General features: G+C 48.2%; 1 pseudogene across 1 annotated transcript in view; it reads right to left on the reverse strand.

Moving 5' to 3' along the window:
• LOC307113460 (mitochondrial import receptor subunit TOM40 homolog) overlaps positions 1–14,971 on the reverse strand; it is a 34,502-nt pseudogene extending 19,531 nt beyond the window's left edge. Inside the window, exons 1-2 of the transcript in view lie at positions 14,906–14,971; positions 14,701–14,792 (exon numbers count right to left, since the gene is read on the reverse strand). The product of the transcript in view is annotated as a mitochondrial import receptor subunit TOM40 homolog (transcript). The remainder of the gene's footprint in view (positions 1–14,700; positions 14,793–14,905) is intronic.
• Positions 14,972–27,903: the final 12,932 nt, after the last annotated feature.

The following is a 27,903-nucleotide window of genomic DNA, read 5'->3' on the forward strand; positions in this document are numbered from 1 at the left end:
ATGTTCCCCTCTGTGTGTCAGGGAATGGGAAGGCAGGTTTCACTGTCGGCGATAATGTTATATGTTCCCCTCTGTGTGTCAGGGAATGGGAAGGCAGGTTTCACTGTCGGCGATAACGTTATATGTTCCCCTCTGTGTGTCAGGGAATGGGAAGGCAGGTTTCACTGTCGGCGATAATGTTATATGTTCCCCTCTGTGTGTCAGGGAATGGGAAGGCAGGTTTCACTGTCGGCGATAACGTTATATGTTCCCCCTGTGTGTCAGGGAATGGGAAGGCAGGTTTCACTGTCGGCGATAATGTTATATGTTCCCCCCTGTGTGTCAGGGAATGGGGTCAGTATGGCTTCCCAAAGGCGGTCGCAGAGACACGGGCTCATGGTTAGTGGGTGAGGGCGTATGAAAGGCAGGTCCTTGGCCCCCAACCCACATGAATACTCTCGTTTGCTCCCCCAGAACCCCGGTGTGGTTGCTGTAGGACTGCAGCAGCCTCCGAGAAGGACACTCCCCAAACGTCTTAGTTAAATAATCGTAACAGAGCAGGCCTTTGGGTGCTGCAGCCAGGCCCCTGCAGGACCCAGCTCCAACCACGCAGCACCCACCAGCCCCCGGAGCCCTTGGGGAGGGTGATTTTTGCCTTCCGGCCCATCAAGCACAGGCAAGAGTTCCATAAGCAGGTGCAATGGGTGCCCTTTGCCGCCAGCTGTTCTCACTGCACAACCTTCTGAGTGCAGGACCCTGTCCCCAGGCCTCGCCAGCTCCCCCATTCTCAATTCTCGTTGTTTCACTCGCAGGGGACCTTGCTCAACGGCTTCCTGCATCTATTCTGCAGTCAGCGAGCACCTCCTGGGGCTGGGCACTGGGGACTGTCATGAGACGACAAAGCCCCTGCCTTTCTGAAGCTTCTTTTTAAAAATCACAAAGAAATAGTCTCCGGGCAGAGAGTGCTCGGAATAACTTCACCGTAGAGGGGAGAAAGGGTGTGTGGGTAGGCAGCTGTCATTGATTTTAACTCTAAAAAATAAAAACTTTTTACAAAATATAACCTCAAAGCCATTATCACACTTAAATCATTAATAAGAATTTATAAATATGCTCTAACTAGAGGCCCAGCGCACAAAATTCGTGCATGGTGGGGGGTGGTGTCCCTGAGGCCAGCATGCACCCTCTCCAATCTGGGACCCCTCGAGGGATGTCTGACTGCATGGGATCAGGCCTAAATGGGCAGTCGGACATCCCTCTCACAATCCAGGACTGCTAGCTCCCAACTGCTCACCTGCCTGCCTTCCTGATTGCCCCTAACTGCTTCTGCCTGCCAGCCTGATCACCCCCTAACCACTCCCCTGCCAGCCTGTTTGACCCTAAATGCCCTCCCCTGCAGGCCTGGTCCCTCCCCCGCAACTTCTCTCCCCTGCAGGCCTGGGTCCCCCCCAACTGCCCTTCCCTGCAGGCCTGGTTGCCCCCAACTTCCTCCTCTGCCAGCCTGGTCACCTCTAACTGCCCTCCCCTGCTGGCCTGATCACCCCCAACTGCCCTCCCTTGCAGGCCTGGTCCCTCCCAACTGCCCTCCCCTGCTGGCCATCTTTGGCGGCCATCTTGTGTCCACATGGGGGCAGCCATCCTGTGTGTTGGAGTGATGGTCAATTTGCATATTACTCTTTTATTAGATAGGCTAGTCCATCAGTCTGCACATATTACCATGGCCTTACATATTTTGCTTGCTTGAATGGTATAATCCTTATTTAGATTTTGATTCAAACAAATCTTTTATCTGTATGAAGGCCATGAAGTCCTCATCCATTTCCTTCCTTCGTTTTGTTTCTTGCAGATTTGTTGAAACGGCCCAGGGCTCTGTCTGCAGAGCTGTGTGGAGGCTGCTGCTCACACCCCACGCTGCCAGTCAAACATGGCAGGTCCTTTTCAGTGGGATGCTCCCTCTAAGGACGGGCCATTTGAGCAGAGACACTGTGAAGGAAGCCAGAGAGCGAGACCTGCAGAAATCTGAGGATTAGAGACTCTGGTTTGCTTCCCCCTGTTTTCCCAGCATGAGTGCTCACAGCCTCAGCCTCTGACACCCCGATTTATTTTTTCATCTAAGTACCCTCCCTGCTATGACAAGTAAGCCAGCTGCCTTCATCAATCAGCAGTGAAATAGTTGTGTTAAAAGCACTTGGTCTTAAAAACTGGAAACAACCCAAATATCTATCAACAGAATGATTAACAACGTGCAGCATATTCATGCAATGAAATACCACTGAGCAATGAAAAATGAATGAACTCTCCATCCATTCCCTACACACAGGGGCCAGCCTCAGAACATGTGGAGTGGAAGAACCTACACACAGAAGAGCGCACACTGTATGTTGTCACTCATGAAGGTCAAGAGTAAGCAGAACTAATCTACAGGGATAGAAACAGAATAGTACTTTCATTAGGAGTGATAGTGACTGGGCAAGGGCATGAAGGAACCTTCTGGAATGAAAGGAATGTGTCATCTCTTGATCTGGTGGTGGTTGCAAGGGTATACACGTATGTAATAATTCATGAAGCACATCTAAGATGTGTATAATTTCCTGTATGTAGATATCCATATTGGAAAGAAGATACCTAGTAAGAAGGGCTCCTGGTGGCTAACTAGGCTAAAACAAAAACAAAAACAAAACAAAACAACAACAAAAACAAAAACACCCCCCCCCCAAAGCCTAGCAACCATTTTGAAACGGGGGTCTCTCAAACAAACCAGGCTTCAGGGAGAAGCTCCAGCCTCCCACGCCATGCTGCCTGCCTGCGCTCCTGCCATCTGAGCCAGCCCCTATGAAGGAGTTCCTGGAATTGTATTTCAACCAATAGGACTAAGACTTTCCCCATCTAATATTCCCATCCGCTTCTTTACTGATCAATCAGAGCGGCTCCATTCTAACCAATCAGAACAGTGCTTTTTGGACCAATCAAACTGAGGCTTTGGAGTCATCATTTGCATGAAGAAGAACCAATCAGGGACCGGATAGGAACTTCTGTCTATATAAGTCAGCTTCCTCTGGCTCAGGGAGCATACTTTCTCTTTCCACCCAAGACTGTTTCCTGGCTGGAACCTGAAACACCTTGCCAGAGCAGAGTGGAGCAGACTGTCAGCTGCAGAGAGGCCTGGCCCCAGGGCTGCTCACAGCGGTTTCCTGATTGAGCAGAATCCCTGGCCCGGCTGTTCCCCAAGCTGCTGCATCACAGGTGAGCTGCTCTTCATGGAATAAAATTCCCTGCACCACACCCCAAACTGGCAGTTCCTGATGGTATCGAATTGGCATCAGTGACCATCAGCTGACTAAATTATACTTCAATTTTAACAAGTAAAAATTAAAAAGCAGGTGGACCTTGGATTCAGGTAGACTCAGGTACCAGTTAACTGTTTAACCTTTAGCAGTTTTCCTAACCATTTAGAACCTCAGTTTCTTCAATATAAAATGGACCAATACAACCACTTCATTGAGAGCATTTAGCAGAGTCTAGCACAGTGGTTGGCAAACTAATTAGTCAACAGAGCCAAATATCAACAGTACACGATTGAAATTTCTTTTGAGAGCCAAATTTTTTAAACTTAAGCTTCTTCTAATGCCACTTCTTCAAAATAGACTCGCCCAGGCCGTGGTATTTTGTGGAAGAGCCATACTCAAGGGGCCAAAGAGCCGCATGTGGCTCGCGAGCCACAGTTTGCCGCCCACGGGTCTAGCACATTGGAAGCTCTGAAGAAGTTAGCTATTATACTATCTAATAAAAGAGAAACATGCAAATTGACCGTACCTCTGCTACGCCCACAAACCACGCCCACAAGCCAATCAGGAGTGAGTATGCAAATTATCCCAACCAAGATGGTGGTTAATTTGCATATCTAGGCGCAGAGCGAAGACTGAAGACAGCGTAGAAGGAAGCCAAGCACTGCAGAAGGGAGCGAAGCTGCAGAGAAGCAAGCTGGGCAGCGGAGAAGGGAGGGAAGCAGGCAGGGCGACAGAGATGGCCTCAGGAAGTCCTATTCTTGCAGGAATCTTCCTGCAACGGGCCTCTAGTTTTTACTATCCTTCTACTGTTCCTCTTCCCTTCCCTGGCAAACTCAGGGAAAAGCCTCAAATCTACACACTCCACATTGCTCTCCATTCCCTGGGACACTTCTCTATCAGGCCCACAAAAGACACATTTATAACTTGTTCATTAATGACGTGCACATTGCCTCCTGCTGCTGTACCTTTAAGGTGTTGGCGTTGCCTAATCTAGTTGCAGCTGGTTCATCACAACATCGTGAGGAGCTTTCAGACGCCAGTGGTGTCGGCTGCATGGCTGTCAGCCCAGCCAGGCCTCCCAGAGCCTGGAGAAATATCCTACTCGTCGAAATAGTGTATCAGAGGACAGCGGTAGCAAAGCTGCTCGCAAACACTTGCAACTGGTTTATCAAGAAAATGAAGCTGGTTGGAAAATATGATGACAAAATGGACTTCTTATCCATTTCCTTCATTTGTTGTTGACTTGAGGTTTGTGTTGAAGGAATAGGTCACTTGCCATGTCTGGATCCACAGCCTGGGCCTTGCTGCTCTCCCCGTGGGTAATGGCTGCCTTGGTGACCCAGTTCCGGAACTTTCCAGCCACTTTTAGTTACTGCAAAAGATCATTCCAAGGTATAATAAAACTCAGTACTTTTGTTTAAAATCTTTTAAATTTTTATAAGTGTATTAAAATACAAAAGACACAGTGGAGTATACAAATCACAAATGTACAGCTCAATAGATTTGCATAAAATGAACACATCTGTGTCAATTCTATCAGATCAAGAAACAAAACAAGATGGAAATTTTAGAAAACCTTCCTTGTGCCCCTTTCCTGCAATCACTGCCCTCTGAGGCCACAGCTCATTTTGCTTTTTCCAGAATTTAATGTGACTGGAATCACATGTGTATCCTCATGCATCTGCCTCCACCCACTCGTGTTTTGTGTATGAGATGCATTTGTATTGCTATATGTTGTCGATTTTTCACTCTCATCTTCATGATATTCCATTATACAGGGGTGGGCAAAAGTAGGTTCACAGTGGTGATATGTGAAAGAGTTTATTCTTGTATTCTTATTTTTTATTATTATGAACCTGCTTTGCCCACCCTTGTATAGTTTTCCCTGTTCTGTTTTTCTACTCTACTCATTCTGGCTTTTCAAACATCACCAGCCCCTACACAACTCCTCAGGGCAAGCGGGCTGTCTGGGCCCCTCAGGTGTTTAAAGTTGTGGGGTGAGGGGACCTTCTCTTCTCAGGTCCATTCACAGTGGCATCAAAAACAATAAAATACTAAGGCACAGACTTAACCAAGGACATGAGAGCTCTCTACACTGAAAATGGTTAAGACACTGATGAAAGAAATTAAAGATTCAAAAAAATGGAATGGTATCCCTATTCATGATTAGAAAAATTGATATTGTTAAAATGGACATACTACACAAAGCCATCTTATAGATTCAATGCAATCTCTATCAAAATTCCAATGGCCTTTTCCCCCCAGAAATAGGAAATACAACCTTACCTTTGTATGGGACCACAAGACACCACATAGGCCAAGCAATCCTGAGGAAGAACAAAGCTGGAGAAACTACACTCCTGATGTCAGACCACACCACAGCTACAACAGTCTAAACGACCATCCCTGCCCCGGGGATGCGCTTTCGCAGTTGGCCTGAGGGGCCAGGAGCGGCCTGTCCCCCCACATGCTGGCCCTGCTGGGCTGCCCCACACTGAAGCCAACAGGTGGCTGCCCAAGCATCCCAGCCCCTCTCCTGGAGGAGGGTGTCCCCCAGGGGCAGCCCTGTCTCCTTTACACTCCAAAGGCAGCTCAGGCCACCTCTCCTGGGGTGCCTCCCAGGCCATTCCTGCAGCTCCCTCCCAGACAGGCCTCCACGCGCTGCTGCGGGGCGCCTTGTCTGCACCCCAAGTGCTCTGCGTGATGGCCTTGTCCTGGGGCTGCCCGACTTCCTCCAGCCTCAGTACACGGGCCCTTCACACCCAGCTGCCCTGGGCTGGCCCTGACCAGAGCAAGGCTCCCGGTTAGCGCGCCTCCCTGGGGCAGTCTCCTAGCGCCCTGGGAGCCCCGAGAGCTCCTCCCACCCTCCCTGCCCACAGGCCCAGCTCCAGCCCCCCAGCCGGCCTGCAGCGGGTGTGCAGTGCAGCCTGCTGTCCCCTAGCAGCTCCCAGTCTTGGCTGAAGGCTTCCTGACTGTGGACGCCCCCCACACACAAGCTTGTTTCAGGACCACTACCACCCCGCCCCCCCGCAAGGGCTCCTCAGCGAGTGAGCAGCCCTATGTGGCTTATCCTGAGGGCATCTTGGGGCTAGAAAATGTGAATACTTTTCCTCCCACCAATTCCTCCTGCTGGGCTAACAGGGAACAGAGGGCCAGGGAAATCGGAGTGTTACACTCTCCGGGGACTCGCGTAGGCAGGGAACCCCGACGCCCGCGGGGCAGCGCTGGGGCTGGAGACACAGGAGGAGGGGCAGTGGGTGCTGGTTTCAGTGTGAGAGGGGCAGCCACAGAGCAAGGAGAGCGGACCAGGGCGGGAGGCCTTGCTGGCGGCTCAGAGACGGGGCAGGGACTGCTCCCAGACCGGGTCTCCCCCTAGAGCTGGGGGGAGGGGAGGGGGGACTAAGCCTGGCTCCCTCCTGAAGCAGGTTCTCTGTCTGCATCTCCTGGGCAGGAAAGGGGAGGGTCAAAGCTCCCCTGAGCCGTGTTTCTCACTAACCAGCTGAACACCATCACCCCAAAGTGGCTCAAGGCGGCAGCACATGGGTCCCCTGAGCAGAAGCCAGTGGGATTTGTGGCACAGTGATGCCTCGCCTTTCTACCTTGGGCTCAGTTCCCCATTACCCCGTCTTCCTGGTCCCCTCCATAAACCACCCACAGGGCCAGGCGCGTGCTAGGGCCGCTTCCAGAGGCCCCCAGGCCCCGCTTCCTCGCAGCCCCCTTGCTTGGCTTCAGAAGGGGGAAGGTCCTTCCTCTCCCCAGTGAGGGTAGAATTTTTTTTTTTTTTTTAAGGAGAAGGAGAGGGAAGAGGAGGAGGAGGAGGGGGAAGAGGAGGAGAAGATAAAGGAGGAGGAAGAGAAGTGTTGGGAGCCAATTCCAGCATGTCATAATTACAAGAGTTTTATCAAAAGGTTGATGAAACTTGGGGGCTCAACAAGGGCTGAGTCACATATGTAATCACTTGTTGGAATGGCTGAGGGGCACATCCCCAAACCTGAATAGGATGATTGTTTGCTGCCAGACAGCTCAGGGCATCTTAATCTACATGTTATTGCCTTCTGTTGGCCAAACACCTGAACAGCCGTAGGCTATTCCCCAATCTGATAATGTTTCTGTAAACCCCCACCCTATGACGTTTATGTCTCCACCTTGCCTTAGGACAAATCCTATCTAATAAAAGAGTAATATGCAAATTGACTATCACTCCAACACACAAGATGGCTGCCCCGTGTGGACACAAGATGGCCGCCACAAGATGGCCAGCAGGGGAGGGCAGTTGGGAGAAACCAGGACAGCAGGGGAGGGCAGTTGGGGGTGATCAAGCCTGCAGGGGAAGGTAGTTAGGGGTTACCAGGATGGCAGAGGAGGGGAATTGAGGGCGACTGGGCCTGCAGGGAAGGGCAGTTGTGGGGGACCCAGGCCTGCAGGGGAGGGCAGTTAGGGGTGACCAGGCCTGCAGGGGAGGGCAGTTAGGGGCAAACAGGCAGGCAGGGGAGCAGTTAGGCATCAATAAAGCTGGCAGGGGAGTGGTTAGGGGGTGATCAGGCTGGCGGGCAGAAGTGGTTAAGGGAAATCAGGAAGGCAGGCAGGCGAGCAGTTGGGAGCCAGCAGTCCTGGATTGTGAGAGGGATGTCCGACTGCCCGTTTAGGCCCAATTCTCGAGGGTTCCTAGATTGGAGAGGGTGCAGGCTGGGCTGAGGTACACCCCTCCCCATGCACAAATTTTGTGCACTGGGCCTCTAGTTGTGTTAATAAAAAGCAGGGGTCCTGATACAAGGAGAACAAAGAACTTAAAACTTTAGTTCCTTTAGCTGAAGCTCCTCTGACCCCCAATACCTTTCAAAATTATCTTTTGTCTCTGGACTCTTATTTAATCTATGCACAGCCTTTCTCCAGATTGCTGAACCCTTTGTAATGCTGGAACAAGAACCCCGGCAAGAAAAAAGAAGAGGAGAAGGGAAGAGGAGGAGGAGAAGGAGGAGGAGGAGGAGGAGGAGGAGAAGGAGGAGAAAGAGGAGGAGAGGGAAGAGGAGGAGGAGGAGGAAGAGAGGGACGAGGTGGAGGAGAAGGAGAGGGAAGAGGAGGAGGAAGAAGAAGAGGAAGAGAAGAAAGAGGAGGAGGAGAGGGAAGAGGAGGAGGAGGAGGGGGAGGGAAAGGGAAGAGGAGGAGGAGAAGGAGAAGGAGAGGGAAGAGGAGGGAGGGCAGTTAGGGGTGACTGGGAAAGGGAAGAGGAGGAGGGAAGAGGAGGATGAGGAAGAGGAGAAGGAGGAGGAAGAGGAGGAGGAGGGAAGAGGAGGAGGAGGAGGAAGTGGAGGAGGAGGAGGAGGAGGAGGAGGAGGAGGAGGAGGAAGAGGGAAGAGAAGGAGGAGGAGGAAGAGGAGGGCAGGCCTGGAGCTCTGGGAGCCCGGAGAACAGACCGGCACCTCTCTGCTCCCGTGACCTCGCAGGGGAGATGGGGGTGCAGGCCCAGGTGATGCCTCTGCTGCGGAGCTCAGGGCACTGGGGCTGTCCCGTGGCCCCGTGGGGACCCCACATACAGTCTCCTGTTACTTCTTCTCCAGACTGGGCCTAACCTCGGGTTTTTCCGGCTTCTCCCAGACACCAAAGATTTACGTCCTCATTTTTCTTCATCTTCCACCAGGGACTTCTCAGGGCTTAGAACAGTCTAGCCTGCCTCCAAACAGAACAGCTCTTGGCACACCGAGCAAAGCATTGCTCCACTAATGGTCTCCGCTGGGATCCCAGAGCCAAGCTAACGTTGTGCAATTTCTCAGTCAGAAATTCTGCCAAACTCAAGTATTCCCGTGTTGTCAAGTGGGAGAGTGCAAGGCTCAAAATAGTCAGGGTTCAAGTTCGTATCTGCCACCACCAAGTCCTCATGGAGCCTGTGAGCTCGCTGATTGGCCCAACTCCAATTTAATTTGCCTGACAGGTGGCTGGTATAGCAGAAGTGGACTGGACCCTGCACAGCTCCTGATGGAAGGTCCAGGGCTGGGCTCTGGGGCCCAAGGCCCCTCAATACTCCTGGCAAAGCTGAGTATGGACTGGCATCGTTCTGAGCAGCTTTCCAAAGCTGTCAAAGTGGCCTGTGACCCTGATCTTCATCAGTCCCTGTTGATAGGAGAGCTGGTTGCTTAAAAAGGAAGCAACCTTCCCAGCCTCGGTGACCCCACCTCAACTTCCCCTGAGACACGTGGGTGCTAGGCACGAGTGCACCCAAAACACTGCAGACTCCACCCCGGAAACAGAGGAGCTGTGTGAGGAGGGAGGCCCGTGTGACGTGCTGAATTTCCTGCCCCAAGTTCTCGCTTCCCATGCCCCTCGCTGCCTTTCCTGAAGTGTCTCTGCATTGCCTCTCAGCTCCTTACCATCCCCCTCCACCCATCAGCCTTGCAGCATGGTGAAGGGGTGAGGAGCCAAGTGACACTAGCATAGAAGTTTCTAGAAGGTACTGAAGGTAAGACTTCTAAAGTTGACCCACATAGCTTTGTCCCTGTCATACACTCATTGGGTAACTAGAAATAAAATCCAGAAAACTGGTTATCTTTTAAACTTAAACTGTTCACCTCAGAGGGAGATGAAGCTTTGAATGAAACAGGAGGTGCTGGAGCCACAGGCAGCAGCAGGAGACGGGGGAGGGGAGGGGGGGCGGCCCAGGGGCACCTGCAGGACCCGAGGTGCCTTTTCTTGAGGGGAGCTGCGGGAACACACGTTTTCTGTTGCCCTCGTCTCCCCTCACCCTGGCCCAACCTTCAATGAGAACCATGAAGCAGAATTGGCCTACACGCTGGCAGTGTGACCTCATGTGTGAGCATGTGCATTGAATAACCAGAAAGGTCTGCTGGCATCACGCCCAACTATCAACAGGGTCCTCCCGGGGAGCGGGCGGAGGGGAGACACCCGCCACCCTAACGTGCTGTGATGTGCAGTTTGAAGTTTCCAAGTAGCAATTGGATACGGCACCTGTAATATTAGACAAACCAGAAATACACAGGGCAAGAAACTGGATTACCCGTCAAAGGGCCTGCAAAACATATTAAAACAAGACAGATTGTTGGGGTTTCTTCTTTTCATTTATTTTTAATTTTATTAAATTTATTAGGGTGACATTGATTAATAAGATCATATAGGTTTCAAGTATATATCTCCATGATACATGAGCTGTATTGCCCTGTCCCACCACCCAAAGACAAATCATCTTCTGTCACCATATAGTTGGCCCCTTTACTATCCACCTACCCCCTTCCCTCTGGGAACCCCCACTGCTGTCTGAGTTCATGAAGTTCAGTTTCATATCCCACATATGAGTGAAATCATATGGTTCTTAGCTTATTCTATCTGACTTATTTCACTTAACATGATGTTCTCAATGTCCATCCGTGTTGTTGCAAATGGTGCTACTTCATCCTTCCTCATGGCTGAGTAGAATCCATTGTGTACATGGACCTCATCTTCTTTACCCAGTCCTCTATCTAGGGGTGCTTTGGCTGTCTGCGTCTTGGCCACCGCGAATAGTGCTGCAGTGAACACAGGGGTGCATATTTCTTTACAAATGAATGTTTTCCATTTTTTCACGTAGATGCCCAGGAGAGGTTGCTGCGTCATATGGTAGCTATCTTCTTAATATTTTGAGGAGCTGCCATACTGTTTCCCACAGTGGCTGTACCAGTTTACATCCCACGAGCAGTGAATGAGGTTCCTTTTTCTCCACATCCTCTCCAACACTTGTTATTACTTGTCTTGTCTAATAGCCATTTTAACAGGTATGAGGCGGTATCTCATTGTGTTTTTTATTTGCATTTCTCTAATAGCTAGTGAACTTGAGCATCTTTTTGTATATCTGTTGGCCATTTGTGTGTCTTCGTGGGAGAAGTGTCTGTTCTGGTCCTCTGCTCATTTTTCTGTTGTTGTGAATCCTCATGGAGGATATTTTTTTCCATTGATTTTTAGAGAGAGTGTAAAGGAGAGAGGTAGGAGAGAGAGAAAGAGAGAGAGAGAGAGAGAGAGAGAGAGAGAGAGAGAGAGAGAGAGAGACATCAATGTGAGAGAGACATATTGACACATTCATTTGTTGCCTCCTGCATGCTTCCTGATCTGGACTAGAGATTGAAACCAACACAGGTCTGTGCCCTTGACTGAAACCAAACCTGTGAGACTTTGGTGTTGGGGCTGATGCTCTAACCACTGAGCACACCAGTCAGGGCTTTTCCAATCTCTTTTAATAAGGCTTTGTAGTTTTCAATATACAGGTCCTTCATATTCTTTGCTAAGTTTATTCCTAGGCATTTTGTTCTTTCTGTTGCAATAGCAAAAGGAATTGTTTTTTCATTTCTTTTTCTGAAATGTCATTGTTAGTATATAGGAATGCAGTGGATTTTGTACATTTTTGCATTCTGTAACTTTACTGGGGTGTCTTCTTGTGAAAATTGAGAAATATTGGCAATTCTTTAGGGAATGCTTCCAAGTTCATTTTATGAGATCAGTGTGACCCTGATACCAAAACCACAAAAGGATGCCCCCCCCACACATACACAGACGCATTACAAGCCGATATCCTTAATGAATATACGTGCAAAAATCCTCAACAAAATATTAGCAAACCAATTTCAACAGCACACTAAAAGGATTGTACACCATAATCAAGTGAAATTTATCTCAGGGATGTAAGGATGATTCAACATCCTCAAATCAATCAACGTGGCATATCACATTAATTATACAAAGGACAAAAATCACATGTCCATATCTATAGATACAGGAAAACATTTGAAAAAGTTCAGCATCCATTTATGATTTTAAAATCTCAACAGAGGGAACATACCTCAACAAAACAAAGACCATATATATGACAAGTCCATAGCTAACATCATATTCAGCTGTGATCAGAAAGAAGATCAGAAATAAAACAAGGATGCCCATCTCACGGCTGTTATTCACCACAGAACCGGAAGTCTGCGCCACAGCGATCAGACATGAAGAAGAAATAAAAGGCATCCAAATTGGAAAGGAAGAAGTAAAGCTGTCACTGTGTGCAGATGACAGGATTCTATATGTAGAAAACCCTAAAGACTCCACCAAAATACTGTTAGAACTAATAAGCTCAATAAAGTTGCAGGGTACAAAACATACAGAAAACTGTGGTGTTTATATACATGAATAATGAACTCTCAGAAAGAGAAATTAAGAAAACAATCACCCTTACAATTGCATCAAAAAGAATAAAATACCTAAGAATATATCTAACCAAGGAGGAGAAAAACCCTTTATACTGAAAACTATAAGACATTAAAGAAATAAAATTTAAAAACACAAATAAATGGAAAGATGTTCTATGTTCATGGATTGGAAGAATTAATATTGTTAAAATGTTAAAATGATTACTACCCAAAGCAATCTACAGAGTCAGTGCAATCTATCAAATTTCCAATGGCATTTTTCACAGAACTAGAAAAAATAATCCTAAAGTTTGTATAGAACCACAAACGACCCTAATTAGCTAAAGCAATCCTGAGAAAGAACGAAGTCGGATGTGCCACACTGCCTGATATCAAACCGAACTGCAAGCTACGCCAATCAGGACAGCTGGCATCAAACAGACACCTGGATCAGGGAAGGCACGGAGAGGCCGCAGGTAACCCCATCCGTATGGTCCGTTAATCTATGACAAGGGAAGCGAAGAAGTGCCATGGGATAGACAGTCAGTAACGGGCGGGGAGCCGGGGATGCATGCGGAGAAGTGAGGCCCGGCCCCCACCGTGCTGTTTCTCTGGGGGGTGCACTGGGACCGCCCACTGCTGACTCATCGGGTCTGAGCTTGCTTCTTGCAGCAGAGCAGGTCCGACTTCCCCGGGGACACACAGCAAGGAGTGGGGCGGGGGTTCCCCTTTCTCTCCCCTAAAAGGGGAGCAAGGTAACAATGACAATATCCCTCTTGCTTTGCACTTGTATGAAAAGGAGCTGGGGGGTGGGTGCAGAAGGGGCTACGTGACCAAACTTTAAATGTCTGCGTGGCAGATACACCTGCACGTCTGGCAGCCATCAGTGAATAAGCCCGCAAATTAGACTTTTTTTTTTTTCAGACTCAACGTTCTCATCAAACTTACGCAACTGTCTTATTGAGGATTTTCAGCGAAACGTTTTAAATGTGCACACCCTCTAGGCAGGGGTAAAAGTGACCTCACCTCATTGTCCCCTGCCCCGCCCCAGGGTCCTCCCTGTTCTGCAGCACTGGGGGCCTCAGCTCAGGGCCACTTGTCCCCCAAAGGATGCCTGGTAACTTCTGAGCCGTCTCTAACTGTCACACCTCAGGGAACAATTAGCATGTAGTGAGCGCAGGCAGGGATGGTGTTAGCATCCTATGGTGCACCGGACAGCGCCGCCCCACGCCAGAATGACAGGCCGCAGGCACCCCGCCGTGGCCTCCCCAGCAGCGACACCCTGGGGGAGGTTATCGAGGTGCAGAATCTTAGGCCTCACAAACCCCTGGGTGAGGCGCAGCAGAAGGTGAGAACCCCGTGCAGTCGGGATCGGCTAGTGAGGCGGCCGCAGCCCGCCCGGGGGGAAAGACTGGGCGGGGCAGTGCGCCCCATCTCACAAGCGTGAGTTTGCTGACCTCTGAGCAAGGTCATGCTCTGGAAACATCCCCCAAATTGCAGATTATTTCTCAAAGGTTACAACCTGCACTGGTCGCGGGAGAGGAAAGTGCACAGTGCCATGCGCAGTTCAGGCACCGCCCGCCTAGAGCGCCCATGGGCGAGCCCTCTCTCACTGGATTGGCCAAGCAGGTCACGTGGACCTGCCGCCAGCAGGCGGGTGTGAGCCCAAGAATGGCACTTCCAACGACTAGGAGGCCGCTCTCCCAGCGCACCCTGCCCTGCCCCATGCTAGCCAGCCTCGCTGAGACTCCATCAAGGACTGGAATCGGCCTGGTGGAGCTGGGGCCCAGGGCGGGCCTCACGCCTTCTGTAAGGACAACGGTACCAACATACGCGGGTCCATTCGTCTGCCCTGCGCAGGCACTGAGCACACAGCACTGAGCACACGCCACAGCGTTCCTCTCCCAAGAGAGCGGGTCCCATCCACCTTTCCCAGATAAGGAAACTGAGGCAGAAAGGGGATGTGGCCTGCCCAGCTGGTAGACAGTAGAGTTGGGACTCAAATTTAGGTCTGTCTGATCTCAAAGCCTATATATGTTGACATCACCATGATCTGATCCTGTGGACACCTACAGAGTATTAGGCATTCTATATACTTTCTCCTTTTAATCCTCACAGTCACCCTAGAAAGTAGGAATAATTAAGTGATCAAACGAAGATTCCAACCCAGATCTATTCACTCCAAAGACGGTGGTTCTAGTAGTTTCTTGTCCTAGGACATCCGCGCTGTACCTGAGACCCTCGGTCACGGGGGGCGCCCGGCGCGTGGTGCCTGGGCTTACACATCGGCGGGCATCGCATCCTGCAGCTGTAGGACCTGCATCTCTGCCTGAGGGTTTTCTCGGAGCCACACCCAGGAGGCTGCTCTGTGTTCCTGGAAAGTCAGCAGAGCCAGGGATCACAGCACAGGACCAGCGCTCCCTCAACCCCCCAGCAAAGATGCCTGGGGCGGGGATCCAAACACCCCAGCCCTGGCCCCGGGTGCACCTCCGCTGGCGGGAGGGGCTTCCGCATGGCCCCAGAGCCCTGGGAGCTGGCTGGGTCCTGCGTCATCGTTGCCTGCATCTCAGGCATCAGATTTAACAAACAAAAGTTACAGGTTCTCCAGTTACATTTGAATTTCAGACAAAAGTGGGTTTTTGTTTTTTGTTTTTTGTTAGTATAAGTATTTCCCAGGTAATGTTGGGAACCAGCCTTCTATTGTACTTTCTCCTTTTTCTTGTTACTTAGACAAAAAGAACACAGAAAAATGCAGGCCAGGGAAGGCTAAACCATCCCAGGTGTGGCTAGCTCACCAATACTGTGGGCTACTGTGTGATGCACAAAGGGTTACACGGTGTTCCCTCTGCGGCAGAACACACCACTCAGTGGTGCTCCTGCAACAAGGCATCTAGCTGCCTCCTACAGTCAGCTGCCTCCTACAGTCAGTCAGGTGCCTCCTACAGTCAGGTGCCTCCTACAGTCAGCTGCCTCTTACAGTCAGCTGCCTCCTACAGTCAGCTGCCTCTTACAGTCAGGTGCCTCCTACAGTCAGCTGCCTCTTACAGTCAGCTGCCTCCTACAGTCAGGTGCCTCCTACAGTCAGGTGTCTCTTACAGTCAGCTGCCTCTTACAGTCAGCTGCCTCTTACAGTCAGGTGTCTCTTACAGTCAGCTGCCTCTTACAGTCAGGTGCCTCCTACAGTCAGCTGCCTCCTACAGTCAGCTGCCTCTTACAGTCAGTCAGGTGCCTCCTACAGTCAGCTGCCTCTTACAGTCAGGTGCCTCCTACAGTCAGCTGCCTCCTACAGTCAGCTGCCTCTTACAGTCTGTCAGGTGCCTCCTACAGTCAGCTGCCTCCTACAGTCAGCTGCCTCCTACAGTCAGCTGCCTCTTAAGTCAGCTGCCTCCTACAGTCAGATGCCTCCTACAGTTAGCTGCCTCCGACAGTCAGCTGCCTCTTACAGTCAGATGCCTCTTACAGTCAGCTGCCTCCTACAGTCAGGTGCCTCTTACAGTCAGCTGCCTCTTACAGTCAGGTGCCTCCTACAGTCAGCTGCCTCCTACAGTCAGGTGCCTCCTACAGTCAGCTGCCTCTTAAGTCAGCTGCCTCCTACAGTCAGGTGCCTCCTACAGTCAGCTGCCTCCGACAGTCAGCTGCCTCTTACAGTCAGGTGCCTCCTACAGTCAGCTGCCTCCTACAGTCAGGTGCCTCTTACAGTCAGCTGCCTCTTACAGTCCGCTGCCTCCTACAGTCAGCTGCCTCTTACAGTCAGCTGCCTCTTACAGTCCGCTGCCTCCTACAGTCAGCTGCCTCTTACAGTCAGCTGCCTCCTACAGTCAGCTGCCTCCTACAGTCAGCTGCCTCCTACAGTCAGCTGCCTCTGACAGTCAGGTGCCTCTTACAGTCAGCTGCCTCTTACATTCAGGTGCCTCCTACAGTCAGCTGCCTCCTACAGTCAGGTGCCTCCTACAGTCAGCTGCCTCTTACAGTCAGGTGCCTCTTACAGTCAGCTGCCTCCTACAGTCAGGTGCCTCTTACAGTCAGCTGCCTCTTACAGTCAGGTGCCTCCTACAGTCAGCTGCCTCCTACAGTCAGGTGCCTCCTACAGTCAGCTGCCTCTTAAGTCAGCTGCCTCCTACAGTCAGGTGCCTCCTACAGTCAGCTGCCTCCGACAGTCAGCTGCCTCTTACAGTCAGGTGCCTCCTACAGTCAGCTGCCTCCTACAGTCAGGTGCCTCCTACAGTCAGCTGCCTCTTAAGTCAGCTGCCTCCTACAGTCAGGTGCCTCCTACAGTCAGCTGCCTCCGACAGTCAGCTGCCTCTTACAGTCAGGTGCCTCCTACAGTCAGCTGCCTCCTACAGTCAGCTGCCTCTTACAGTCAGCTGCCTCTTACAGTCAGGTGCCTCCTACAGTCAGCTGCCTCCTACAGTCAGCTGCCTCTGACAGTCAGGTGCCTCTTACAGTCAGCCGCCTCTTACATTCAGGTGCCTCCTACAGTCAGCTGCCTCCTACAGTCAGGTGCCTCCTACAGTCAGCTGCCTCTTACAGTCAGGTGCCTCTTACAGTCAGCTGCCTCCTACAGTCAGGTGCCTCCTACAGTCAGCTGCCTCTTACAGTCAGCTGCCTCCTACAGTCAGCTGCCTCTTACAGTCAGCTGCCTCCTACAGTCAGCTGCCTCTTACAGTCAGGTGCCTCTTACAGTCAGCTGCCTCTTACAGTCAGGTGCCTCTGGCTCACAGGCTGCCTCCTGAGCGAGGGTCAGAGTTTGCACACCAGTAGCTGGTGGACTGCATCCCATGTCATCCCCAAGGCGATGGCATTTGGCGGCTTGGCTTTTGGGAGGCTCGCCTCATGATGGGATTAGTGCCTCTATAAGAAGGGACTTTTAAAAATACGTTAAACATGTTAATTACAGATAACATACAATGTCATATTTGCTTAGGTGTACAGCATAGTGGTTAAACATTTACCTAACTTACTGAGTGATCGCCCCGCTAAGCCTAGCACCCATCTGATACCATGCAGAGCTATCACCGTACCACCGGCTGTATTTCCTAGCTGCACCTGACAGCCGGTGACTTCTGTATGCTGATCTGTGCCTCTTCATCCCTTTACCTTCTTCACCCATCCGGCCGCCTCTAGTCCATCCACGCTGTTGCAGATGGCGAGATTCCATTCTTTCTTAGGCCGAGACCCAGTCCATGGAATGTGGGCACCACCTCATCTTCATCCACCCGTCTACAAGGAGCACTCGGCTGGCTTCCACAGCTCGGCTCCTGTAAATGACGCTGTCGTGAGCACAGGGTATACTGGTAGCTGTCTTCAAATCAGTGTTTTGGTTTCTTAGATAAATACCCAGAAGTGGAATTGCTGGATCCTGCTTTGTTTTAAAGTCTATTTTGTCTGGTGTAAGTATTGCTACCCCAGGTGTTTTTTGTTTCCATGTTTATGGAATATTTTTCCCATCCCTTTACTGCCAGTCTGCGGGTGCCCTTGCATTGAAGTAAGTCTCTGTAGACAGCATATGTAAGATCTTGTTTTTCTATCCACTCAGCCTCCATCTTTGATGGGAGCATTTATTGCCTTTACATTGAAAGTAATTGTTGATAGATACATATTTTTGTAGTATTTTGCCATTTTATTATTCATATTTTTTTATCTAATTTCTTCTTAAATAAGTTCCTTTAACATTTCTTGCAGTACTGGTTTTGGTGGTAACAAACTCATTTAGTTTTTTCTTGTCTGGAATGTAAGAAGAGACTTGAGAGAGAGCTTCTCTCTCTCTCTCTCTCTCTCTCTCTCTCTCTCTCTCTCTCTCCCTCCCTTCCTCCATCCTTCCCTCCCTCATCCATGTGAAAACAAGCAAGAAAACCGTTGCCTACACGCCACAGAGCAGGCCTCCACCAGACATCAGCTCAGCAGCATCTTTATTTTTTGTTTTTTAAAATATTTTTATATTTATTGATTTGAGTGAGAAAGAGAGAAAAACACACATCAGTGTGCTGTTCCACTGGTTGATGTTTGTATGTGCCCTGGCCAGGGATTGAACCCACAACCTAGGTATTTCAGGACAATGCTCTAGCCAATTGAGCTACCAGCCAGAGCTGGGATCTGCTAGCATCTTGATCTTGGACTTCCCCTCTAAAACTATGAGAGATGAATGTTTATTGTTTAAGTTACCCAGTCTATGGTATTTTCATCATAGCATCCCAAACTGATTTACACAGGAGCCTAACACACAATGCAAATCTTTATTTTCATCAGTTCTATAGCAGATTGGAAGTTAAGATCAAGGTCTCTGGAATCAAACACCCAAAGATTAAATCCTAGGCCTTGGGCAAGCTATTTAACTATTCTACACTTGCTTTAAAATCTATAAAATGAGAAAACTAAAAGTACCTGTCAAGTTAGATTAAGTTATGCTGCTGTAACAAACAACTCCAAACTGCAGCGGATTTTCAAAAACAGGCTTAGTGCTTGCTCCAGTCACATGTCTGTTGAGGGTTTGCTGTGCTCAATTCCGTTTGGTCTTCATTCTGTGCTGCAGGCTGTCATGCAGCCTATATTTGAGACACTGCCAATCTCATGGCAGAGGAAAAGAGATCCTGGCAAAACCACAGAATAATTTTGAAAGCTTCTATTTGGAAGTGCCACACATCACTTCTGCTCCTACTTCATGGCCCCAAATTTGTCACATGGCCAAGACTAAAGGTATAGGCTAGAAAGCGTAATCTCTCACATGGAAGAGAGGCCAATGTTTTGAACAACAGTATAATCTACTACACTAACATATATGGCTGTGATAAGGATTGAAGTTAAAGGGCACATAGTAAGTATTCAAACAGTTAGCTATTATAAATATTACTGCCATTATTTTAAGTTCTAAGTTACTCAGAAATGGGCCCTTCTCAGGAGTCATTTAGATGAAGACTTTGAAAGTACTTATTCTATTTGGAGATAGCATATGGATTAGTAGGTACTGTGAACCAGTGATAAGTTTATTCAACTGTAAAATGAGAATAAAAGTGGTGTCTACTTCACAAGGATGCTGTGAGGACTGAATGAGACAATCCACACCATGATCAAGGAAAGATGGCTGCAAACTCTTTGTTACTTTTTCCATTAAAAATGGAGGCTAATTCCTTTGAATCTTGTCTGGCTTTAATTGCCTAAACTTGACCAATAGAATATGGCGGGAGTATGTTTTGGGACTTCCGAGGCTGGGTCATAGCTTCTGCCCAGCACTCTTAGAACCCTGAGCTGACACATAAGTGGGAAAGAAGTATGACAGAGCCCAGTCTTTTAGCTGTTTGTGCCAGACATTTGAGAAAATCCATCTTGAAGCCATCCGACTACCCTAACTATCTGCTCAATACCAACAAGTGACCACAATTGGTCTTCAGAACATAAGAATCACCCAGCTTAGCCCTGCCGGAATTCCTGGCCCACAGAATCATGAGATCATAGAATGGCTGTTTTAACCACTAAGTTTTAGGGTGGTTGCTGTTCAGCAATGGGGAACCAGACCACATGCAAGCCCTCAGCACTGTCTGACTCATGTGGTTCAGAAACAATTACTAGTGTCATTAGATCTTAAGTAAACTTTCAACTCATTTGCCCCATTAAATTTGGAATGCCTATGACTTAGGACTGAGGAAAAGATGGTAAAGACACATCCTTAATCAAATGTTTCAGAAACAGTTTCCTCGACTTCCCCTAAATGTAAAGAAAAGAGAAGCAATGTCCCTAGAGCCCAATAAGTCTTAAACATGAAATACTATTTTAAATTTTTTTCATTGATTTATTTTAGAGAGAGAGAAACATGAATTTATTGTTCCACTTATTTATTGGTTGATTCTTGTATTATGTGCCCTGACTGGGGATCCAACCTGCAACGCAGATGTTTCAGGACGATGCTCTAACCAACTGAGTTACCTGGCCAGGGCTACAAGACTATTAACCTGAGGAATAACTCTACTTCCTTTGGGTATAATTGTATCTAAACCTTTCAAGAAAATCAAATTTAACATTTTAATTCCCTTAAAATTTCAGGTTAAATTGCTGTACCTACATGACAATGTAATTTGACCTGGTGGGTACAGGTGCCCTTTGGTACCTGCCACATACCTTCAGGAGACTGAAGATCACATTTTGAGAAGCAATGACCTAGGTAGTGAGTTGGAACATTCCCCTCTTCAAGATTAAATAAGCAAATATGTCTGGGCTGGTGCTACCCCCTTTGGTGTTGATTTGTTTTTTTTCTTAACATAGAGTGGCCATTTTAGATGGAGGTTGAGACAGTAATGCTATGAGTTCACCAAATTCCATCTTCTTTCTGTCTGAAGACACAACTAGACCATATTTCCCAGTATCCCCTGCAGAGCCCTATGATTGTGTGACTGAGACCTGGCAATTGGGATATGGGCAGCCACGATGGACTGGCTCCTGGCAGATCTCCTTTGTCACCCTTCACGCTCTGTTCCCCCATCTGCCTGACAGTTCAGGGGAGGAATGTGCGACCCCAAGAGATGCTAGAAACAAGGGTGGAAGGGTCTTGGGTCCCTGAATGACCGAGTGGGGCAGATCCCACTTCCCAGTTCTGCTAGGGTAACCAGCATTGGACTGTGAGAAATAAGCCTTCATTCTGCTAAGCCATTGAATTGGGGGGTTATTAGTTGCAGTACTGAGCCTTTCTTCACTAACTCAAAGGTACGGGGTGAGGAGAAGATTGTGACATTCCCCTCTCTCCAAGAAGAGCAAACTAGAGACTCCGGGGCTGGAGGCTCCCTGGAGAGCAGGGAGCAGATATTCTGGGAGTGATTCTCCCCTAACTTGGCTGCTGAATTGAATTGATGTTATTGACTTCTGCACCCTCGTGGCTTAGGATGTCTGTGGCCGTCAGCCACTAGGGAGGAGTTTCCTAGAGGTTAATATAATGGTGGGTGACTCGAAAAGGAGAGAGCCCAGATTCAGAGGTCACACTGGCCTATATTTGACTCCAAGCTTCAGCACAAACTACCAGCTGTGTGACCTAGGAACATAACTCAGCCTCTCTGAGCTCCCATGCCTGAAAAGTGGAGGCTGAGGAACCCTAACTTATAGAGTCCTTAAAAGGGGTAAATGAAGTAATGAATAAAATGCCTGTCATCATAATAGCTCTTCTCTGCACCCCCCTCTTCTATATCTGGAGCCACACATTTCAGGATCTTCAAAGTCACTATCTAATCCTTGCAATTGGCCTCACCAACCTCACTGCTCTTCAGTGGCCATTGTATGGAAGTTGTAGTGAAGACAAGCTTGAGATTTCCTAGTAGGAGCCACTGTGGACCTGGCAGCTGGGCCTGCATAATACTTTAGGGGAGAACAAGGGGATAGCATATCATCTAATGCTTAAAAGGGCCCTTATATAACCCCAATCCTGCAACCATTCCAGTCTCTACTCTGCACTAGTGCAATAGGAAAGAAACATCAGAGGTTTGTTGGCAGACCATACGATACCCTCCTGTCACATCTGAGTGCATTATCAGATTCCCTAGTAGGCCAGGACTGAAAATAGATGGCATGCACCCCACTACTCCTATAACTGTGGCAGACATCACTAATCAACCACAGCACTATTCCCCACTGAGCCCACACAAGGCAGCAGAATCCTTCTCCACATAAGCAGTCTGGCAGACACAACCAATCAATCAGAGACGTTGTGCAAGTGGGAACCTATTTACCAAATCATAGCTATTTGCCCTCTGGACTGGTGTAGCCATGGTGAATGGCAAGCTTGAGAGACATAATCAGGAGGAAACCAAGGCAATCCCCGAGCTGCCCAGTGCTCTCAGAGCACAGGGCACAAATGCTAACGAAATCTGGGAGAAATAATGCAATTAGCCATGGAATCCATGTTTGAAGGACTATTTCCAAAGCATGATTTTTGTACATTCTATGTATTGCTTTGCTGGGCAACGAGGTTTTCCCAGGAGAATGAATGAAGTGTATACAGAGGGTGGCCATTGTCCCACAGTTCCAAGCATCGTTAGCCAATCCTCTAACTAAACCAGAGCTCATCCCATCTCCAGAACTGTAACAAGACAATGACATACAGTGCAGGGTGCAGTAGCTTCCAACGCTGTAGCTCTGCCATGAATCAACTAAACGGGACATGTCAAGGTGGTTAAGACGACCATAAATTTATTTCTGAGTGACTGGCCAGGTCAGTATTTCTGCCAGTTAACTTTATTGTTTTTATGAAATTGGATTAACATTTATTTATTGCCCATACTATTTCCTATTCACAATGGCGCTTCTTTCAACTTTTAAAGATATTTATAATGTTTTCTGCTGATTTCTGTGGCATGAAAAAATAGATTTTTTTCCTTTGGGTTTCTGCAAGGAACTCACAAAGCTAATTTGGGTGATAAAATGATACCATTTCAAACATCTTCATGCATGGATTATAATATTTGAGCCTTTTTATGTGAAGAGATTAATCATGTGGTTTGCATCACCAACCTTATAATTTTAATAAGAAGGCTGTTCAGATGAAAAGCAAAATTTTATCTCATGATGGAATATGCTACCTCGTGGGAGTAACTTCTGTTCCTGCTGTTGGACTGTGCTTATGCCATTGGCAGTCTGAGAGGTGAATTTGTTTCCAGAATGGGTAATATAAACCCGATGCAATTCTGCCATTTCTTACTGTCCTTCACTACAATATTAATAACTCCCATTTTTGAAAGTTCTTATATCCCAACTGTATGTACAATCTCTCAAGACAGGGAATTAAGAACCATGATTCCCCTTTTTCAGAAGAGGAAACTGAGGCTCAACTGCTAAGTCACACCCCCAAGTCCCCTGGCTGATACTGATAGGAGAAGGATTCACAGGCAACTTGGTCTAATGCCCAATGCGGTCCTTGTGGCCAACATGTTCTCCTCTCTAAGATTATTTTATGTGGCCAAATCTACAAGAAAGAATTAAACTAACTGCAAAATACCATGGAGACAAAACAAAAACCTAATTGATGTAGCCCTCATTGTCCAGCTTTTAGACGTACTCTCGGCCATGGAGATGGTGACCTGTGATGTGAAGGGGCCAGGGCCATGTTGTCTAGTTTAAAGGAGCCAGGCAAGAGAGACTCCCCTCCTCACTCCTCTGCCAAGAGCACTAATCTCCCCATGATGTCTCTCATGTCTGGCTCTCTACCAAGTAGTCAGCATAGCATCACTGCCAACATCACAGTGGCCTTCATAATAATCACGGACCACACTGGCAGCCTCACACAGCTCGCCTTGTGGCACACAGTACGTGCTGGGGAATGTAGTGCTGTTTAACATATAATTGAGTGCTGTGTGCTAGACATGCATAATCTCATTCTATTCTCCCAGCATCTCTAAAACATCTACCCTTTCACACACTAAGAAACTGGGGTTTAACTTGGGTCTGTCCAAAGTCATACATTTGGGGGCTAGAATCCAGGCTGCTAAGAGACCAGGCACTTAACCTCTTATTTTTAGAAGCTGAGGACTTTTTTCCAAAGGGGCAAGGCAACCCCCACCAAGACAAACCCATAGATGGTCACAGAGGTGGGATGACAACCAGGGCTCTCTCTTCATTCTAGAACTTTCTCCACTATGTCACACTGCCCTATTCTTTCTCCCTATTTGTTCCCCAGCAACCAGACATAGACGGCTGGCTATAATTAAGACTCTCAGCTGCAGTGACATGAACCCAACTCAAACCGGCTCCACAACAAAAAGGGGACAAAGTGGGATTCATTGGCTAGCACTTGTGAAAAGCCCAGGGCCTTCAGACATAGCTGTGTCCAGGAGCTCGAGCATTGTCAGGACACAACCTTTCTTTGTCTTTTTCTTTCTCTCTCAACTCGGCTTTCCTCCCTGTGAGCTGTTCTAGGCCTCACTCTCCACATGTGGTACCTCCTGCAGTCCCAGGTGACTTCCTCTTATATCACTCATGAAAACAAAAACCACTTTGGCTATTTACATTGGAGAAAATTTAGGAGGGAGAACCACATGGCCAGTGCACCCCACCTCCCACAACCACATCACACAACTAAAGTAAAGAACAACCATCATTCAGAACCACCTGAAGTCCTACAACTAGAGAAGCAAAGAAGAAAATATCTTGAGACTGCTAGGAGTGGTGGAGGCATGGAATGGGCTGATCCCACACCATGTGTGGTGGTTTGTTTTTTTTAATTGGGAGGGGTATCTTGGCTACAGAGACCTCCCGTGAGGCCAAAGGATATCCCAGTCCCACACCAGACCCCCAGCCCAGGGTTCCAGAGCTGGGAAGAGTAGCCTATGTAACTTCAGGCTATAAAAACCAGCGGGTATTATGGCTGAGTGAAACGGAGACTATTGGAGACCCAGGCACTTCCTCTTAAAGGGCCTGCACATGAACTTTAACACTCCCAATCCCTCTGAACTCCAACACTGAGGCAGAGGCTTTTGGGGATACAGGGACATATGGGGAGGAACTGGATTGTCTGGCATCGGAGCAAGAACTCAGGGGCATTCTCCCAGACAGGGGTGCTCACAGGGGTCTTTGTTTCTCTGCTGAGACCTCTCCCATTGCAGAACTGACTGGTAGCCATATCTGAGTCTCCATCAACCTGGCTCACACTGTACACTCTGCCTTGCTGATTCCCTGTGACCCCACCCAATCCAATTTGCAGCCCCACCCAAGCTGTTTGCAGCAACTTTTCCATATGAATGGCCTGTCCTGGCTCAGGCTTCAGACTTCCCTAAAATCTCTCAAACAAGCAGCAGCTGGCATTAGCAAAACCTAGCTCTAGCAGCAGCCTGCTTTACTTCACAGGTTGATCTTGCCTGGGCACTTCCAAGCCCAACACAAGTAGCAGCCATCTGCAGATTGCTCTGTAATTCCTGCTGGGTTACCCCAGGCAGTGGCTGACTTTGCAACTCCCGGGAGGTCTCAGAGCCAGTGCCCCTGATGGACAGCTTCAGACTACACCACAATACAACTCTACACATCCACAAGTGACACACTTAAGGGGCAGACTTGGTGAGCACCAAAGGGGTGTCTCCTGCACAGCAGCTCTTCCACTATAGTCACAGCTGGTCCCCACAGCCAATTGGCATGGAGGTCAACTCCTGCCAGTGATGCCAATAGCAATCAAGACTCAACTACAACAAGACTATATACACAGGGGTGCAGCTAGAGTGCCCAGCTCAGGTGACTGGGGAGGCAGAGACACTGGGCCCTACAGGAAACCTACTACACAAGGCCACTCTACCAATTTTAGGAGAAATAGCAGTTCTACCTAATAGAAACAAACACAGGGAAGCAGACAAAATGTGGAGACAAAGAAACATGTCACAAATGAAAGAACAGAAGAAATCTCCAGAAAAAAAAACTAAGTGAAATAAAAGCAAAAAAACTACTAAATACAGAGTTCAAAACAATGGATATAAGAATACTCAAGGATCTTAAGGAGAGCTTCAAGGCACTTAGGGAGACTTTCAAGGATCTTAGTGAGAATTTCAAAAACATGAAAAAGGGCCAGTCAGAAATTAAGCATACACTAACTAAAATAAAGATTAAGTTACAGGGATTTAATAGTAGAGTAGATGATTCTGAGAATCAAATCAATGATTTGGAATATGAGGAAGCAAAAAAACACATAATCAGAAGAGCAAAATTATGAAGATAGTGTAAGGAGCCTCTGGGACAACTTCAAGCATACCAACATTTGCATTATGGGAGTGCCAGAAGGACATGAGAGAGAGAGAGAGCAAGATATTAAAAAACCTATTTGAAGAAATAATGACAGAAAACTTTCCCTATCTGGTGAAAGAAATAGACTTATAAGTCCAGAAAGTGCAGAAAGTCCCAAACAAGAGGAGCCCAGAGAGGCCCACACTAAGACACATCATAATTAAAATGCTAAAGGTTAAAGACAAAGAGAGAATCTTAAAAGCAGCAAGAGAAAAGCAGTTAGTTACCTACAAGAGAGTTCCCATTTGACTGTTAGCTGATTTCTCAACAGAAACTTTGCAGGCCTGAAGGGAGTGGCAAGAAATAGTCAAAATGATAAAAAGCAAGGACTTACAAACAGGATTATTCTACCCAGCAAAGCTATCCTATATAATGAAAGCCTAATATGCTAAGTGTCCGGTCGTCTGGTCAGTGGTTCAACCAATAAAAGTGTAATATGCTAAGGCCGCTCAATGCTTGCTATGACGTGCACTGACCACCAGGGGAAGATGCTCTTACCAGTAGGTGAGCTTGCTGCTGAGGTCCGGCCAATCGAGACTGAGTGAGACAGGCTAGACATGCCCTAGAGCCCTCCCGTGGTCCCTCCCATGCTGGTCAACCTCCCGCGCCCCTCCCTGGCCCCGATTGTGCACCGGTGGGGTCCCTCGGCCTGGCCTGTGCCCTCTCACAATCTGGGACCTCTCAGGAGATGTCAGAGAGCCACTTTCAGCCTGATCCCACAGGCCAGGCCAAGGGACCCCACTGGTGCACAAATTTGTGCACCGGGCCTCTAGTCATTTAGAATTGAAGGTCAGATAAAGAACTTCACAGACAATAAAAAGCTAAAGAAGTTCATCACTACCATACCAGTATTACCTGAAATGTTGAAGGGTAGTGAAGAAGAAGAAGAAGAAGAAGAAGAAGAAGAAGAAGAAGAAGAACAACAACAACAACAACAACAACAACAATAACAACAACAATGCAATAAATACATATCTGTCAATAATTGAATCTAAAGATCAAAATAAATGAACAAGTAATCTAATGAACAAAATAAACTGATGGCTAAAATAGAACCAGAGGCATGGAAACATAGAATAGAATGATGAATATCAGAGGGAAGGGGAGGTAGGGGGGCGGGAAGAGATTAACCAAAGAACTCATATGCATATAGCATTATCTATGGACACAGACAATAGGGTGGTGAAGGCCTGTGGTGGGATGGAAATCAGGTGGAGGGGGTCAATGGTTGGTAAAAAGGGGGACATCTGTAATAAAAGATGGCTGTTCAACAAGAAAGATTTTTTTTTTAGAAAAAGAAAAAGAATATTTAAAGCAGGGAATTGGTTACAGAGCTGATAGAAAACATCCCAGGGATGCTAACCCAGAGATTAGCCACAGTATAAAGGCACCGCCTCCCTAATATCAGAGAGACAATGAGAGCAAGGTGATCAGCCAGGCTAAACAAGGTAGAGGTGTTCCCACATAAATACGAGAAGTCCTGGGCTCGGTGTTTTATGGTGAATTCGTGCATTATCAGACTTGCCAGCTGCTGCCTCTCTGCTTCACTGTGTCTGAGGGGCTTGTGTCCTTAGAGTCACCTATGACCCAAGATGGCTGCTGGAGCGCCAGCTGCCACATGTGCATTCCAGAGGAGCAGTGACTAAAAGAGGGAAAGACAAAGGAGTGCATCTTCCAGATGCACCCACTTTTTCCACAGTCTCCCCCAAAGCTCCTCACCGCACTTCCATGTCCCATAAGCACCCTAACCG

This window comes from Cnephaeus nilssonii (genome assembly GCF_951640355.1).
Source record: "Cnephaeus nilssonii genome assembly, chromosome: 17".
NCBI classification, from domain to species: Eukaryota; Metazoa; Chordata; class Mammalia; order Chiroptera; family Vespertilionidae; genus Cnephaeus; species Cnephaeus nilssonii.